This window comes from Musca autumnalis, unplaced genomic scaffold (genome assembly GCF_047663935.1).
Source record: "Musca autumnalis isolate F117 unplaced genomic scaffold, ASM4766393v1 scaffold_2, whole genome shotgun sequence".
NCBI classification, from domain to species: Eukaryota; Metazoa; Arthropoda; class Insecta; order Diptera; family Muscidae; genus Musca; species Musca autumnalis.
Window position 1 is genome coordinate 103,404,273 of NW_027411755.1, and position 19,980 is coordinate 103,424,252.

Consider the following 19,980-nt stretch of genomic DNA (forward strand, 5'->3'; position numbering starts at 1 on the left):
TAAGAAACGAAAAAAAAAGTTTTTATTTTTAATCATTCATAAATTCGGTTCCTAATTGTTGATTGAAATGAAAAGCGGAATTTATGGTTCAAATATGAACACAGAATATATTAATTACTTGATTATAATATCTGAATATTTTAGATTCAAATTACTCTGTGCTACACGCAAAATTTGCAGGGGTTCTGCTGCACAAATTCGGTTTTGTGGGAGTCCATGGAAGGCGAAAATAATTTTGGTTTTCGGTAAATGTAGCGAAAACCGGGGTTTCGTGGATTTTCAGTTTTAATCGGGCATAAGTTATTTTTTCCACAACGGATTTCTACTACTTATTTTTCAATTAAAAGGGGAGAAATATGTCTTTCGAACAAGTCATGGTTTTTTTTTTAAATCGGTTAACACATGTCTAAGTTATAGTGGAAAATTATGTTTCTCTTGCTCTAGGCTGCGTTAAAGATACCAAACGGTGTATTTTTTTCTTTTATCAAGAAGGAAATTTAGCTTACCAAAATGGGAAAAACCAATGAAATCGGTTCAAAAATAGATGAGTTATGCTATATTTTGTGTTTTAACTTTTTGGTTTTTTGTATATTTTCCTATTGGTACCTTGTGCGTAGTTATTAAGTAGAAAAATTACAATTACAATCATATTCACGTTTTTGTCACACTTAAACCAATATAACTTAGACATGTGTTAACCGATTTTAAAAAACTATGGATTGTTCGAAAGACACAGTTCTTCCCTTTTAAATAAAAAATAACCAGTAGAAATCTGTTGTGGAAAATATAAGTTATGCCCGTTTAAAGTTATACAAGAAACACTGGGTTTCGCTACATTTACCGTTATAAAATCAAAAAACGAAGTGACCCTAAGAAACAAAAGTTATTTTCGTCTTCCATGGACTCCCACAAAACCGAAATTATGTGAACTTTTGTATCACAGTATTATTGTTTATTAAAAAGGGTTGACGTATCTTAGTCCTTAAAGGGTTAACGTCGTTTAGATCTGTCAACGTCAATGTCAACAGATTTCAACGAGTGGCAAATGGCGCCAACGCCTCCACCATCTTTATGTTATGATCGTTGGCACTTACTCTCGTCTCTTCTATCTCGAAGTCGCGCTTCTCCGCTATTGTGCAAACCAGGCAATCCGACTTACCAACCCTTATTTATTATCATTTGCCATTAATTTTTAAAACTAAAACCTCACAATTGTGTTTTTATTTATTTATTGGTTTTTGGGCTTCGCATAGTTTCGCGCATTGGCGTAAATATTGGTCCATTCGTAGCAGGTTACGAACGAGCTCTCGATAAAAAAAAGTTAATTGTTTCTCCTTTTTTCATTTGACAAAGCATCAACATCATCATCACCATCAATACAGTCCACCACGTCATCTCATTACCATCATCATCTTGTTTCTATTAAAAATAACCACGTACAGTGAAAAAAGTGCTTGCGAAATTAAATATTCTTTAAAAAAATAATTATTGAAGAAAAATTGTGTAAAAACAACAGCAACAGGCGTCTTTTAATATTCTCTGTGGTCATTTTACAACGTGTCGCGTACCCCGTTTTCCCTCCGTATAGATTGTTAATATTGTTTTGCCGACGGCATTTGAAAATAAAAAATTAAAATAAAATCTGTTGATAATAAAATATTCTTGTGCTAAAATATAGCTAAAATACTACTAATAAAATACCCGTAAAATACACGCACTTCAATTGCTTTGGTTTGTTTGTTTGTTTGTTCGTTATTTATTGATATTATTATTTTTTAATTACCATTGGAGATTTTTGTTTATAATTTTTATTTTTCAATAGTTATTTTTGGAAAATACGCTACATTCGGTAGTTCTAAATCGTAGGTAAACTGTTGAAATAAAATTAATAAAATCTCAATATTTTCGACAGAAAATAATAAAAATTAAAATATTAATTTTTAATTAATTTCTCGTAGGAATTCGAGCTTTATGATCAATAATGCATCTGAAAAAGGAAAGCCGGCGATTCGAACCCACACACCCACCACTATGTGACATGATATGTTTCGCCTTTGGTAATGAAGGCTCCTCAGACATATCGGATGTGGGACGGCTTCGCTATCACCAAACTTTTCCTCTTTCAAATGCAATTTGTTTTTTACACCGCTGAATATTTGTTCAATCATTGTATCATGACAAACGCTTAGCGTAGTCTTTGAAAGTTATGAGTTTGGCTCCGAACACTAACACGCCGTGACAACACTTTTTTCCTTGTGTTTTAAAATTTTCTCAATATATTTTTTTGTTTTTTGCTATAACATGGTAACCGCCAAACATATATGTAAAGTTTTGCTTTCATTGTCATTGGTTTCATCTTCGCGATGTTTAGATTACGTACATATTTTTTAAATATATTTAAGATGCATGAACAGCTTTTATTAAAACATGTTGCAAACTATAATTTTTTTAAATCTTTCTTTAGAAGACTATTAATGTTATAAAAATACATATGTATTAATTGTATTTCAATTTTCTACTCAGATATAAAATGTTTATGAGTAGAAATCTGAAATACAATTAATATATTTTTCTATAACATTAATAGTCTTCTAGTTTTATTTAGAAGTATAAAAAAATATAAAATTATATAGTATTAACATATTTTGTTAATAAACATATAAAATAAATTGTTTATTTTAAATTAAAATTTATTGTTTATGAAAAACGGCTTTTTTTGCTTTGAAAGTAAGTATGGCTATACAATTTGGGGAAAACATTTAAATTTGGACTATGCCTTTCGAAATCAATGAGCTTTGCTTACAAAAAAGGAAAAAAATATTTACGTTGCTATATAGCCTTACATGAATATGCTTCCTTTTGATTGCATTATCATATCAAACGATTGGTAACTTCTATAACTTCTATATTGCTCCTGTACAACGCGCCATGCCTTCCGGGATACCGATGCGCAGAATGCAATCTTCTACAGAGTTAAGTTGCCCCACGTTGGTCGTCATAAATGTAACAGCCATGTACAGTGGAGTTGGTACAAGTTGGAGTGGCTGCGGCTTAGCTCGCCGGATGGGGGATTTCTTTTTATCCACTAGACTGTACAGTTAATAATTTGTTGTACCATCATTAAAACTCGGTTCGTTTTGTAGTATAATCTATTGCCAAATTTCACCATTAATTTCACTAATATTTTAAATAAAATTGAAATGTAGCGATTTTAGAACTGGAACTGCACTATGAAATTGTTAATTGTCCGCTGTTAAAATTCCTTTATCTCTTGACCGCTTTGGCTAACTTTATGACAAATTCTGGCTTAATGATATCTCAATGTGACATGTGACGGAAAGATCCGATTTCACGTGGTGAAGATCAAGCCTAGTCAAACTTCCTCTCACAAGCAGCATAAATTCTTTTTATTTTTAGTGTTAAACGAAACTCTAGATGACGTAGTCTAAAGGCTAGCACCGACAGTGAATTTTTATGTTGCGAAAGATGTAAAAATATGTTAATGTCCAAATTCTTTATTAATAACAGTGAAAATTTGCAGGGGTTCTGATGCATAAATTCGGTATTGTGAGAGTCCATGGAAGACGAAAATACCTTTGGTTTCTTTGGGTCACTTCGTTTTTTGATTTTATAACGGTAAATGTAGTGAAAAACGGGGTTTCTTGGATTTTCAACTTAAAACGGACAGCAATTTTTTTTAACAACGGGCTTTTATGGCTTATTTTTTATTTAAAAAGTTGAAAATCATGTCTTTTGAACAAGCAATAATTGTAAAAAATCGGGTAACAAATGGTTAAGTTATAGTGATTTAAGTGTGACAAAACACACATTAAAAAACAGGAAAATGCTTTTCCTCGTGCTCTAGGCTGCATAGAAGACACCAAACTGCGTAATAATTTATCTTATCAGGAAGGAAATTTAGTTAGCTTTACAAAATGGGGAAAACCAATGAAATCGGTTGAAAAATAGATGAGTTGTGGCATTTTTTGGGTTTTAACTTTTTGGTTTTTCCTTTATAAAAATTGGTAGCTTTGGGCGTATGATTCTAATTTGAATTTATCTACTTAATAATTACGCACAAGGTACCAATCTTTTATAAAGGAAAAACCAAAAAGTTAAAACACCAAAGATGGCATAACTTACGCACTTTTCAACCGATGTCATTGGTTTTCCCCATTTTGTAAAGCTAACTAAATTTCCATATATATTTCCATATGATTTTCAACCTTAAAACACGTTTTCAGCAATTTCTTTTGAGGCTTTTACACACGTGTATAGATAACAAATTATGCAACATTTACACCTTTCTTTCTCTGTAGTCACTGTTTTGCTCATTAAAACGCCAAAGTGAGAATAGTCGAAATAATTTCCTTTTGCAAAGACTTCTCGTTTTGGTGTAAATACGAATCCAATTATTGATTTTTGATGTGTCACCATCTAATATCGTGGTAAATCTCCAAGGTTTTTTTCCGCATTTAGTCACAATATCCCTAATATAGAATGAGTAAATTTGTTTTAATAACACTATGCAACACTGAAAATGCAAACAACTTCTAGTACGGATTTTTTGAAAGTACATATTTAGACTACAAAAACCCTAGGGTTTTATCCTGTCAGATCCCGTTCGGATTTTATGGCCTTATCTAAATCGGGCTAAATCTACACTTTTTTGCATTTATCAGGCCTTTATCTCAGAAACGAATAGGAATTTGGCCCTGCTGTCTTTAGCAATATTGTAGCCCTTAACTAGTAGAACTTATCTTTTGAAAAAACCACACAAGAAAAACTCCACCTAGGGCATCAAAATCTATAAAATATAGAAAATTTTACATAATTGCTGAAATTCTGGTCAGTATCGGCTAAACTATTGGGAGTTGAAACAAGTGACCTTTAGCAAAAGTCTTCCAAATAAAGTTCTCAACAATTATTTAAAACATTCTGAAACTCTAAAATGCTTACTTCATGTTGTTTCAGCGGTATTTTGCATCATATCATTTGCGACACGTATTTCAAACACAGTTCACACCAACAGTTTATGCTCGCATTTCGGATTTCACTACAGTATTGACATTTTTATTAAATCGTCGTTGAAAAATTTACTGAAAACAACGGCATAGAGGCATTTTACAACAATGACATGTTCACATTCCAGGGAATATTTTTTAAAAAGAAAATATTCAGCAAAAATTAACGGTTTTGGAGATACGGTGCGAAATATATAAAAATTGTGGAATTTTTGCACATATTTTGAAATTTGAGGCAATAAATGTAGTTTTTCGAGTTCATTATTTCTCCAAATATTGTATTCTTGTCCTTATCTTCAAATTTGCTTCAGAGGTCAGAAGAAGATTCGCATTGGTTTCAGAGATATAGTCCCGAATTTCTTTAAAAACTCAATATTTAACCATGTTTAGATGGGGCCATAAAATCCGAGCTGGATCTGACACAACAAAACCCAACTAGGGTTTCTTGTCGTTTGGGTCTGTATTTTAAAAAAAATCCTCAGTTCGAATTGTTTGCACAAGATCACCTTAAAAATGTTGCACAGTGTAATTTATAAAACAAATTCAAGGAATAATTTTACAATACAATATTTTATATTTGTGTATAAAATATTTCTTGTTTTTCAATTTATTAATTTTCAGAGATAATAAATTGATAATGACATTCTTTGTTATTTATATTTAATAATTTATTTATATAAAATAAAATACCTCGTTGGCCGTTCCCACCCCATTTGACATATCTCAGTCAACCATGGTATTTCAGTTGCCAAACAGCACGCATCAACTAAGAACTCATTGAGTTCTGTAAAGTTGAAAAAAATTGTTTTCAAATTCCCCTGCGCATGCCATTCTATGTTTTTTGTTTGTTTTGGTTGAAGTTTCAATCTCATTTGATTATTTTTAAGTCTGGAGTATTTCCCCAATGGCTTAAGGGGTCGATTTGCCGACAGCAAATTTAATAATAGAAATTTCCATTTCCGCATTGAAATTCACACTTTTTTACAATTAAATTAATAGCTGAAGGTTCAAAACACTGATATTGAATGGATTTAACAAAAATTTCTGTCGATTCAGTAATTATAAGATTTTCTCATCTGGCAACGCAACTACTGTTGAGTTGCTATCCATAATCGATCCCTAAACTTCACCATTACTTTCTGTTACAAAGAGTAATGTGTTTCCAATCGAACTGACAGTGTTGTAAAATTTTAGGAAATGTGAATGAAAATGGTTATATTCGATATTAATTGATTAATATTGATGTTTATAATAATATAATTAAATTATTGTAATTTTTCAAAATATTTTTTTGTAAACGTTTTTTTGATGATTATAAATTATTTTTATAAACCGAAATATCAAATTTTATATTACTGGATCAAATTAAGTATTTTAAACAAAGCTAAAAAATCTAGCAAATTAATTTGCGCGTTAGTTATGACCGCGTTAATGAATAGACATAGGCAAAAACACGTTGTACCTATCGAGGTTTTTAAGATTGCCGGTTAAACCGTGGTACCCCGCGATATTTTAGTTTTTCGGCGTCCGGATAATTTCTTGTCGTTTCTTTTTCAGTTAAGAAAGAGGCACACCACTCGCGTTTTTGCGGAAACAGAGGTTTAAAAAGTTAAGCGGTATGGAAACTGTATCCGATTTATCCCAAAAATACTGTGGGATGCTCCACCCACGGTTTTGATGGATTTTATTGAAATATGTTTAGACCATGTATTTTTTCACGGTTGATAGTAAAATCAGATGCGCATAAAAAGTGTGTGTGTGCACTTTGTGTAAATTATTAGCGTTATACATTTTGTTGCACACTAAACTGTATACGATGCTACATCGAAACCGCCAAAGTAATTTTGGTAAAGGTTGATGACACTGTGCAACAAAATGGAGCTCAAAGTCTGGGGGGTGGAAAATTCCTATTGGAGATGAAAGCCCTTGTTGAGTATATACAGAACCCCGAAGGACAGATTCGCCGTGAGTCGAACTTTTGCGATATGGCGTGATGAATATTTTGCTGGAGACCCTAAAAGCCATATGGAATCAGCGTTATATATTTGTTCGCTGTTGTTTAAGCTTATATTTAAGATGACATGTCTTCAGTCAAATCAAATGAGGATTTTTTTCGTAGAACATTTCGACCTTCTAACTCGCTTCCTCCAATGTCCTTTTCGTCCTTTATTTCAAGAACCGTAATAAAAGTGGTACAAGATGACATTTTTCGCTTCGAAATATTCTACAAAAATGTGGATCGGAAGATTTTAGGTACGGTTACCAAAGACATAAATTCGATAAAATCTTGTTTAAGCGGTCGTTTTTCACTTTTACCCGAATCTTGCTCAGACAGCCCTATATCTATTTATTTCAATATATTGTTGTTAACCTATTGATGACCGAGCATTCTCGGAGTCATTTAAACTGTTGCATCTCGTTTTGCTAAGCACTTTAATTTAATAATTTTTTGGAATAAAGATCCGGATATCCGAATTACGGAACCGGTTATTCTGATATTAAAACAAAATTTTTATCCGGTTTTTTGAACCGATTAACCGTATATGTATATCATTAGAAAGCTATTAAAATTGTCAATCAGATATGATTAATATGCATTAGACATTTTAAGCGGCTTTGGTGCTGGAACAAAAAAAACGTATTTTCGAAACGTTTCTTAACGTTTGTGAGGATACATTTCTTTCAATTTCATTTCTTGAATTTCAAGTGGGTTTAGGGTTCTACTGGGACAATATGTGTTATGTCGGCGTAAGATTATTTTCGTGATATGCCCTAGCCAAATCGGATGAATTTTTAAAGTATATTTTTATACCTTTTTCAACAACAAGGACATAAACAACAAGGCAGGATAAGAGTAAGACACAAAATGTTCTGTTCGATTTGACTTAGCACATACTGTCCCAGTAGAACCCTAAACCCACTTGAAATTCAGTTACGTAACTTTTTACACTTGCGAAAGTTCGACTCACGGCGAATCTGTCCTTCGGGGTTCTGTATATACTCAACAAGGGCTTTCATCTCCAATAGGAATTTTCCACCCCCCCCCCCCCCAAAATTTCGGTTCACAGTGTGATCAATAATGCAAGTGGAGAATGAAAGCCGACGATTCGAACCCACACAGCAACCACTATGTGACATGACACGTTTCTCCTTTGGTAAAGGCTCCACAGACATATCGGATGTGCGACGGCTTCGCTATCATCTAAATTTTACTCTTTCAAATGCAATTTGTTTTTTATACCCTTCACCATAGGATGGGGGGTATATTAAGTTTGTCACTACTCGAAATAATCATTGTAGACCCACAAAGTATATATATTCTTGATCAATGTGCAATTCTACAGCGATATAGCCATGTCCGTCCGTCTGTCCGTCTGTGGAAATCACTCTAGCGTCCGAACGGATTGACGTTTTAAGGAATTTTTAAGATATTTGTCCCATTTTACCACCGAATTGGTTGTAATTTGGTACTTTGAGTCTCCAGAGGCCAAAAAACATTCCTACCAAAGTTGGGTTATATAGGTCCACGTTTTGGTATAGCCCCCATATAAGGCCCCATATAAAGTACGCGTCATTTTCATATATTTTGAATGTATTAGACCCATTTGACCACAGAATTGGTTGTAATTTGGTATTTGTGTCTCCAGAGGCCAGAAAACATTCCTACCAAAGTTGGGTTATATAGGTCCACGTTTTGGTATAGCCCCCACATAAGGCCCCTTATAAAGTACGCGTCATTTTAATATATTTTGAATGTATTAGACCTATTTGACCAAAGAATTGGTTGTAACTTCGTATTTTGTGTTTCCAGAGGCTAAGAAACATTTCTACCATAAAATGTTTATATACGTCCACGTGTTGATATAGCCCCCATACTACGATATATCCCGATTTTCGATATTTTGAAGGTTTTAGCCTCATTATCACACCGAGATGGCTGAAATTTGGTATTTAATCTTCTTTAGACGTATAAAACTTTCCCCCAGAAATTTGTAGGTATAGGTCCACGCCATCATATAGCCCCCATAGAACGGTACCTTCCGAATTTCGGTATTTTGATGGTTGTGGCCACATTAATCCACCGAAATGGCTGAAATTTGTGGTGGAGGGTATAAAAAGTTCGGCCCGACCGAACTTAACGCTTTTCTTACTTGTTACAATTCTGAATGTTTTGTTCAGCAATTGTATGACTTTCATGACAAACGCTTCTTAGCGTAGTCTTTGAAAGTTATGAGTTTGGCTCTGAACACTAACACGCGTTTTTCAAGGACGTGGGTTCAAGCCCCAGCCTGGCTCAGCCGATTTTAGTTATTTGAAAATTTTGCCATTTTAGGCGAAGATCACTCTCCACCCATGAAAAAAATGTTCTAACATAAAAAATATGTTTTACCCAAACATATCGAATTGAGATATGTTACAAAATGTTGCAAACATATATTTGTTTGGACCCAAACATATTATGTTTGTTTGCAACCGGTCCCAAACATATATTTGTTTGGATCCAAACATTTTTCTAACATACATTTTTCTGCGTGCACATTCAATATAGTCAGCCAATGCAATTACAAATGATCAGGATACAACACGCGCAGCCAAATAAGGAATATGCGCCAACACAAATGCCAACAACTACAGGTAGCAGTGAACCTTTTCCAGCTCATCGGACGACAAGTGGCGTGATCATAATCAGCCATATTACGGTTGGCGTAGTCGTATCCGAAATTGAATTTTAAAGAATTCTTTTTGTAAAAAATAATAGAATTGTTAGTAGATCATGTTTAGACTTTTAATCCAGAAGAAAAACCAAGCCTACCGTTTTTACAATCAAAACAATTGTTCGGCGTAGACGTTTTTGTAGTCATTGGCGTAATCGTTGTCGTAGGGTTATTTTATGGTATCACGAAAAATTTACGACAAAGACAATTTTTTTCTCATACAAAATTAAAAAAAATATTTGTTTTAATTGTAAAATATTCTCTTGAACAAGAACTAAAAAATTTGCATTGCTTGAATCGTTATACGAGGACTCTAACAGATTTTCAATAGAAAGTTTTTCATCTGATAAAAACATAAAAAAATAATTACTAATCTATACTTATAAAAGGGTTGAGTAATGATGACTGACTGACTCCCTGATTCACAGACTCACTGACTGATAATCAACGCCCAGACTAAACGGCTAAAGCTAGAATCTTGAAATTTTGGGTGAGAGTCACTCTTGGCCGGAAGGTGTCAGATAAGGCTGGATTTTTGGAAATTCGAACTAGAACGGTACTAAATATGGTACCCTTAGTAATAGGCAAACGCGAAGAGCTAGGATTTGGAATGAGGTTCACTGATGGAGAGTTAGAAAGTTGTACCAAAGGGTTTTTTGGAAATTCGAACTACAAGTGTACGAAAAGTGGTTTTGAAAATGTGTACTCATGTGTACGAATATTACTAAATGGTACTAAATTTAGTACAATTTGAATTTGGGCGAACCGATAAAGTTGGAATTCTGAAATTTGGAATTACTATTACAGTTGGAGTGTAGGTTTGAGATATGGAGGTAGTTTTCGAAATTCGTACATATGGGTACGAAAGGTACTAAATAGTACCAAAGAAGGTACAATTTGGACTTGGGATAACGGATGGAGCTGGAATCCTGAAATTTAGAATTAGGATTACTGTCGAAGTGTTGGATAGAGGTATTTTGGAAATTCGTACTTTTGGGTACGTAAAGTACTAAATGGTACCAAATTTGGTACAATATGAATTTATGTGATCGGATAGAGCTGGAATAGTGAAATTTGGAATTAAGATTACTATTGGAGTGTGGGATTGGGATACTTTTGCAAATTCGTACTTGTGGGTACAAAAAGTACTGAGTGGTACTAAATTTTGTACAATTTGGATTTGGGTGAACGGATATAGCGGGAATTCTGAAACTTGGAATTAAGATTACTGTTGGAGTGTATGATTGAGGTAGTTTTGGAAATTTTTGGTTACGGGTACGAAAAGTACTAAATGGTGCCAAATCTTGTACCATTTGGATTTAAGTGATCGGATAGAGCAGGAATAGTGAAATTTGAAATTATGATTACTATTGGAGTGTGGGATTGGGATACTTTTGAAAATTCGTACTTATGGCAAAGAAAAGTACTAAATGGTACCAAATTTGGTACAATTTGGATTTGGGTGATCTGATACATTTGGAATCCTGAAAATCGAAATTAAGATTACTGTTGAGGTGTTGGATAGAGGTAGGTTTGGAAATTCGGACCTATGGGAACAAAACGTAATAAATGGTACTAAATTTGGTACAATTTGGATTACGGTGATCGGATACAGCTGTACTCCTGAAATTTGGAATTAAGATTACTGTTGGCGTGTAATATGAGGTAGTTGTGGAAATTCGTACTCATGGGTACGAATAGTACTAAATAGTACCAAATTTGGTACAATTTGGATTTGGGTGAACGGATATAGCTGGAATCCCGAGATTTGGAATAAGGAATACTGTTGGAGTGTAGGATTGATAAAGTTGTGGAAATTTTTAGTTATGGGTTAGAAAAGTACTAAATGGTACTAAATTTGGCACAATTTGGATTTCAGTGAATCGTGAAATTCGGAATTAAAATTGCTGTTGGAGTGTTGATAGAGATAGGTTTGGAAATTCGTACTTTGGAGACGAATAGTACTAAGTGGTACCAAATTTGGATTTGAGTTATCGGATGTATCTGGAATCCTGTGTCTGGAATCAATTAACTGACATAATTTCGCATATGCATTTATCTAATGAAGTGCGATATATATACTAGCTACCAAGCTTTGCCTTCGTCTGCCAGAAAAACAACATTCAATATGCCTGAAGATCGGCTTAACCACCCGTGAAACGTAGCGTAATGGTTGAATGTGTAGGACTTCGGTAGACTCCTAATTTTTCAATGTATATAATAGGTCTAATAAGCTCAACTCGAAAGCGAATTAATTAAATATCACTATAAATGACCTTCGACTTACCAACCCTTATTTATTATCATTATTAATAAACTCGGACATTGCCATTAATTTTTAAAACTAAAACCTCACAATTGTGTTTTTATTTATTTATTGGTTTTTGGGCTTCGCATAGTTTCGCGCATTGGCGTAAATATTGGTCCATTCGTAGCAGGTTACGAACGAGCTCTCGATAAAAAAAGTTAATTGTTTCTCCTTTTTTTCATTTGACAAAGCATCAACATCATCATCACCATCAATACAGTCCACCACGTCATCTCATTACCATGATCATCTTGTTTCTATTAAAAATAACCACGTACAGTGAAAAAGTGCTTGCGAAATTAAATATTCTTAAAAAAAAATAATTATTGAAGAATAATTGTGTAAAAACAACAACAGGCGTCTTTTAATATTCTCTGTGGTCATTTACAACGTGTCGCGTACCCCGTTTTCGCTCCGTATAGATTGTAAATATTGTTTTGCCGACGGCATTTGAAAATAAAAAAATTAAAATAAAATCTGTTGAAAATAAAATATTGTTGTGCTAAAATATAGCTAAAATACTACTAATAAAATACCCGTAAAATACACGCACTTCAATTGCTTTGGTTTGTTTGTTTGTTCGTTATTTATTGATATTATTATTTTTTAATTACCTTTGGAGATTTTTGTTTATAATTTTTATTTTTCAATAATTATTTTTATAATAATTATTTTGAAATAAAATTAATAAAATCTCAATATTTTCGATCGAAAATAATAAAAATTAGGAGGGTTGGCGTTTTTTTTTTTTTTTTTTTTTTTTGTTTGGGATAACGACTTCTATTTTGTTTTTCAAAATAGTCAGGCTTAATCCCATAGTCGTTGTTTTAATATTTTATTAAAACAACTTTAATTTATTAGTGGGAAAAAATTGGCGATGTTTACCAAGGGGTAAGGCAGGGAATACTATAGTTTCAGATCTCGCCACAGATCTTCATCAGTTCCCTTATTTCTTGTTTTTCAACAAGAAACTTTTTATACCCAAGTGTCAATTGCTAGCTCAAATAGATACGTGCGCAAAGAAACACTCTGATCGAGAATTTCTTTGGCACTACCTAAACTCTAGCAACTTCACTTGCAAACAAATCCAAATTTTTCCCACTGCTATGCGTTCGTCGATTCTCGACGAAAAAGCACATAACTAATTTGTTGGTATTAATTTTTAATTAATTTCTCGTAGGAAATCGAGCTTTATGATTAATAATGCATCTGAAAAAGGAAAGCCGACGATTCGAACCCACACACCCACCACTATGTGACATGATATGTTTCGCCTTTGGTAATCAGACATATCGGATGTGGGACGGCTTCGGTATCACCAAACTTTTCCTCTTTCAAATGCAATTTGTTTTTTACACCGCTGAATATTTGTTCAATCATTGTATCATGACAAACGCTTAGCGTAGTCTTTGAAAGTTATGAGTTTGGCTCCGAACACTAACACGCCGTGGCAACACTTTTTTCCTTGTGTTTTGAAATTTGCTCAATATATTTTTTTGTTTTTTTGCTATAACATGGTAACCGCAAAACATATTTGTAAAGTTTTGGTTTCATTGTCATTGGTTTCATCTTCGCGATGTTTAGATTACGTACATATTTTTTAAATATATTTAAGATGCATGAACAGCTTGAATTTTATTAAAACATGTTTCAAACTAAAATTTTTTTAAATCTTTCTTTAGAAGACTATTAATGTTATAGAAATACATATGTATTAATTGTATTTCAGATTTCTACTCAGATATAAAATGTTTATGAGTAGAAATCTGAAATACAATTAATTATTTTTCTATAACATTAATAGTCTTCTAGTTTTATTTAGAAGTATACAAAAATATAAAATTATATAGTATTAACATATTTTGTTAATAAACATATAAAATAAATTGTTTATTTAAATTAAAATTTATTGGTTATGAAAAAACGGCTTTTTTGCTTTGAAAGTAAGTATGGCTATACAATTTGCCTTTCGAAATCAATGAGCTTTGCTTACAAAAAAGGAAAAAAATATTGACGTTGCTATATAGCCTTACATGAATATGCTTCCTTTTGATTGCAAACGATGCAAACGATTGGTAACTTCTATATTGCTCCTGTACAACGCGCCATGCCTTCCGGGATACCGATGCGCAGAATACAATCTTCTACAGAGTTAAGTTGCCCCACGTTGGTCGTCATAAATGTAACAGCCATGTACAGTGGAGTTGGTACAAGTTGGAGTGGCTGCGGCTTAGCTCGCCGGATGGGGGATTTCTTTTTATCCACTAGACTGTACAGTTAATAATTTGTTGTACCATCATTAAAACTCGGTTCGTTTTGTAGTATAATCTATTGCCAAATTTCACCATTAATTTCACTAATATTTTAAATAAAATTGAAATGTAGCGATTTTAGAACTGGAACTGCACTATGAAATTGTTAATTGTCCGCTGTTAAAATTCCTTTATCTCTTGACCGCTTTGGCTAACTTTATGACAAATTCTGGCTTAATGATATCTGAATGTGACATGTGACGGAAAGATCCGATTTCACGTGGTGAAGATCAAGCCTAGTCAAACTTCCTCTAACAAGCAGCATAAATTCTTTTTATTTTTAGTGTTAAGCGAAACTCTATATGACGTAGTCTAAAGGCTAGCACCGACAGTGAATTTTTAAGTTGCGAAAGATGTAAAAAAATGTTAATGTCCAAATTCTTTGTTAATAACACTGTGCTACAGTGAACATTTGCAGGGGTTCTGGTGCATAAATTCGGTATTGTGGGAGTCCATGGAATCTTTTATAAAGGAAAAACCAAAAAGTTAAAACACCAAAGATGGCATAACTCACGCATTTTTCAACCGATGTCTTGGTTTTCCCCATTTTGTAAAGCTAACTAAATTTCCTTCTTGATAAAAGTAAATTATTGTTCAGTTTGTGTCTTCTACGCAGCCTAGAGCACGAGGAAAAGCATTTTCCTGTTTTTTAATGTGTTTTGTGTCACACTTAAATAACTACAACTTAACCATTTGTTACCCGATTTTTAAAAATTATGGCTTGTTCAAAAGACATGATTTTCACCTTTTTAAATAAAAAATAAGCCATTAGAGCCCGTTGTGGAAAAAAGAAGTTATGTCCGTTTTAAGTTGAAAATCCAAGAAATCAAGTTTTTCATTACATTTACCGTTATAAAATCAAAAAATGAAGTGACCGAAAGAAACCAAAGGTATCTACGTCTTCCATGGACTCTCACAAAACTGAATATATGCATCAGAACCCCTGCAAAAAAATTTTGTCAGCTTTTGTAGCACAGTTTAATTAAAGTGTAGCTGACGTTTTAACATATATAATTGGTTATATTTTAAAAAAGGCTGTTTTAAATTCACAAATAAATACTTCTTTCGTATTGTAGATATAAATTGATCACGACTTGTCATACAATTTGTTTTCAACAATAGTTGGGCTGTTCCTTTACTTTTAAAAATGAAAATGTGGTAAAAGCAGCAAAAGTTGAGACCTGCTCTCATATCTATTGTATTCTTACATCAAGTATTTTATCTATTTTTCTTACATATTTAATAGTGTTTCAATATATGTTCTTTCTTTTTACATGTTAAGTTTGTTTTATGTTACTTTTTATGTTTTCCAGGTTTTTTTATAATTTTTAAATAAAAAAGGACAATTAATATCATGCTAGTTTCATTACTTTTTGTATCATCAAAACGTTTATATATGGATAATTTTTTTGTAAAATTCAAAACGCCTAAAAATCTGGTTTTAGGCTATGTGGTTATATTAACCAGTCATGAAATGGCTTTCTTTGTGTTATGCGGGTGTTTGTGACTACGTGGGATAAAAATTGGGAATACGAATAATTCCTTTATATATATTTCCATATGATTTTCAACCTTAAAACACGTTTTCAGCAATTTCTTTTAAGGCTTTTACACACGTGTATGGATAACAAATAATGCAACATTTACAACTTTGTTTCTCTGCACTCACTGTTTTGCTCTTTAAAACGCCAAGGTGAGAATAGTCTAAATAATTTCCTTTAGCAAAGACTTCTAGTTTTGGTGTAAATACGAACCCAATTATTGATTTTTGATGTGTCACCATCTAATATCGTGGTAAATCTCCAAGGTTTTTTCCGCATTTAGTCACAATATCCCTAATATAGAATGAGTAAATTTGTTTTAATAATTTATAAAACAAATTCAAGGAATAATTTTCCAATAAAATATTTTATATTTGTGTATAAAATATTTTCTTGTTATTATTAATTTTTAGAGATAATAAATTGATAATGACATTCTTTTTTATTTATATTTAATAATTTATTTATATAAAATAAATTACCACTACGAAGCCTTTCAACTTAAAATAAGCGAGTTCAGATTCCTATTCGAGTTGAGGTGTTGATGTTGTACCTCGTTGGCTGTTCCCACCCCATTTGACATATCTCAGTCAACCATGGTATTTCAGTTGCCAAACAGCACGTATCAACTAAGAACTCAACGAATTCTGTAAAGTTGAAAAAAAAATTATTTCAAATTCCCCTGCGCATGCCATTCTATCCCAGCAAAATAAATTGGAAGCAGTGCAATGTGGACTAGTTCTGTCACGGCATGTTTTGATGCAGTTCAAACGGAGTCGTGAAAAAGGCACTCCAGTCCTCACATTTTAACTGCATTTGGATGCAATCCAAAGAATCACATCCACTTGTCACATTTTAACAACATCCGGATGCAGTTCAGCGGAGTCGTGAAAAAGGCACTCCAATTCCTCACAATTTAACAGCATCCGGATGCAGTCCAAACGGAGTCGTGAAAAAGGCACTCCGTTCGCTACATATTATTAGCAGTTGTTAGAGATCCCTACATGTACATAAATCAGTTTGTACATCTCTACAGGCAGCGACATAAATTTTCCAATAAGAGATAAGCGTGTTAATATTTTCAAACATTTGTTAATACTAAGTTTACATTTACGAAATCCACTCGATTTCAACTGTCAATTCCATAGCTCAAACATCAAATGAAATCCAATCGATTTCAGATGAGTTTTCATTTGACGTATACACAAAGGAATTGACAGATGAAATCGAGTGGATTTCGTAAATGTAAACAAAGTATAGTACAAACTGAATAATATTTCATTTGTGAAAATTTTTCCGGTAACTCAAGAGAAGAAAATTTCCGAATGGAGTGCTGTTGGAGTACATGTCGAAATCTTAACTGGTGATGGGAAGACAACCCATTTAGCAAATGAAACAAAAACTGTTCAGCTTGGAACAAATGGAGAGCGGAGAAAACATACATGTTTGCGATTGAATTCAATGGAGAATTTTCATAATTTGTGTTAATGTAATAAAGTACTTAATATTTTTGTTATACACAAATAATGCATTTTATTTGTTCTGGCATATTTTGTAATGGCTTGCACAATTTCCGCAGAATGCCTGTATCAAAACACGTGCTTTGGACTGCCTCCTATTCTACCCCAAAGGGTTAGTTAAAATGCAATGCCAAAGGGTCAGTTAAAATGCAGTGCCAGAGGGCAGTTAAAATGCAGTGCCAAAGGGTCAGTTAAAATGCAGTGCAATGGAGTGTCTCTTTCCGTAGTCACGCTCTTGTAAAAATCATGAGTGAAAATGCATAATTTGATGCACTTCCAGATCACTTGTACATATCATTTAACTGCCTTTTTGCTGGGATGTTTTTTGTTTGTTTTGGTTGAAGTTTCAATCTCATTTGATTGTTTTTAAGTCTGGAGTATTTCCCCAATGGCTTAAACTGACAGTGTTGTAAAATTTTACTGATCGTTATCAATATCATGATTTCATCCCGGCGAAGAAAATTATCAATTGGCTTTTCAGCTTTTTGAAATGATGCCTTTATATATATATATATATATATATATATATATATATATATATATATATATATATATATATATATATATATATATATATATAAAACATAAATGCTTCCCCCCTCAACATATAATTGTCTCCCACATACAATATAGTCAGCCAATGCAATTACAAATGATCAGGATACAACACGCGCAGCCAAATAAGGAATATGCGCCAACACAAATTCCAACAACTACAGGTAGCAGTGAACCTTTTCCAGCTCATCGGACGACAAGTGGCGTGATCATAATCAGCCATATTACGTTTGGCGTAGTTGATTCCGAAATTGAAAGTTGACGTGTCGAAACGACTGATTGGCTTGTTCAAAAGACATGATTTTCACCTTTTTAAATAAAAAAATAAGCCATTAGAGCCCGTTGTGGAAAAAAGAAGTTATGTCCGTTTTAAGTTGAAAATCCAAGAAATCAAGTTTTTCATTACATTTACCGTTATAAAATCAAAAAATGAAGTGACCGAAAGAAACCAAAGGTATCTACGTCTTCCATGGACTCTCACAAAACTGAATATATGCATCAGAACCCCTGCAAAAAAATTTTGTCAGCTTTTGTAGCACAGTTTAATTAAAGTGTAGCTGACGTTTTAACATATATAATTGGTTATATTTTAAAAAAGGCTGTTTTAAATTCACAAATAAATACTTCTTTCGTATTGTAGATATAAATTGATCACGACTTGTCATACAATTTGTTTTCAACAATAGTTGGGCTGTTCCTTTACTTTTAAAAATGAAAATGTGGTAAAAGCAGCAAAAGTTGAGACCTGCTCTCATATCTATTGTATTCTTACATCAAGTATTTTATCTATTTTTCTTACATATTTAATAGTGTTTCAATATATGTTCTTTCTTTTTACATGTTAAGTTTGTTTTATGTTACTTTTTATGTTTTCCAGGTTTTTTTATAATTATTTAAATAAAAAAGGACAATTAATATCATGCTAGTTTCATTACTTTTTGTATCATCAAAACGTTTATATATGGATAATTTTTTTGTAAAATTCAAAACGCCTAAAAATCTGGTTTTAGGCTATGTGGTTATATTAACCAGTCATGAAATGGCTTTCTTTGTGTTATGCGGGTGTTTGTGACTACGTGGGATAAAAATTGGGAATACGAATAATTCCTTTATATATATTTCCATATGATTTTCAACCTTAAAACACGTTTTCAGCAATTTCTTTTAAGGCTTTTACACACGTGTATAGATAACAAATAATGCAACATTTACAACTTTGTTTCTCTGCACTCACTGTTTTGCTCTTTAAAACGCCAAGGTGAGAATAGTCTAAATAATTTCCTTTAGCAAAGACTTCTAGTTTTGGTGTAAATACGAACCCAATTATTGATTTTTGATGTGTCACCATCTAATATCGTGGTAAATCTCCAAGGTTTTTTCCGCATTTAGTCACAATATCCCTAATATAGAATGAGTAAATTTGTTTTAATAATTTATAAAACAAATTCAAGGAATAATTTTCCAATAAAATATTTTATATTTGTGTATAAAATATTTTCTTGTTATTATTAATTTTTAGAGATAATAAATTGATAATGACATTCTTTTTTATTTATATTTAATAATTTATTTATATAAAATAAATTACCACTACGAAGCCTTTCAACTTAAAATAAGCGAGTTCAGATTCCTATTCGAGTTGAGGTGTTGATGTTGTACCTCGTTGGCTGTTCCCACCCCATTTGACATATCTCAGTCAACCATGGTATTTCAGTTGCCAAACAGCACGTATCAACTAAGAACTCAACGAATTCTGTAAAGTTGAAAAAAAAAATTATTTCAAATTCCCCTGCGCATGCCATTCAATCCCAGCAAAATAAATTGGAAGCAGTGCAATGTGGACTAGTTCTGTCACGGCATGTTTTGATGCAGTTCAAACGGAGTCGTGAAAAAGGCACTCCAGTCCTCACATTTTAACTGCATTTGGATGCAATCCAAAGAATCACATCCACTTGTCACATTTTAACAACATCCGGATGCAGTTCAGCGGAGTCGTGAAAAAGGC

The 19,980-nt window shown here is 32.8% G+C and overlaps 1 protein-coding gene across 1 annotated transcript in view; it reads right to left on the bottom strand.

Annotated features, from left to right (window-relative positions):
- The window catches only part of LOC141394375 (uncharacterized), a 360,060-nt gene that overhangs the window by 190,345 nt on the left and 149,735 nt on the right, over positions 1–19,980 (bottom strand). The gene's annotated exons all lie outside the window — the stretch shown is intronic.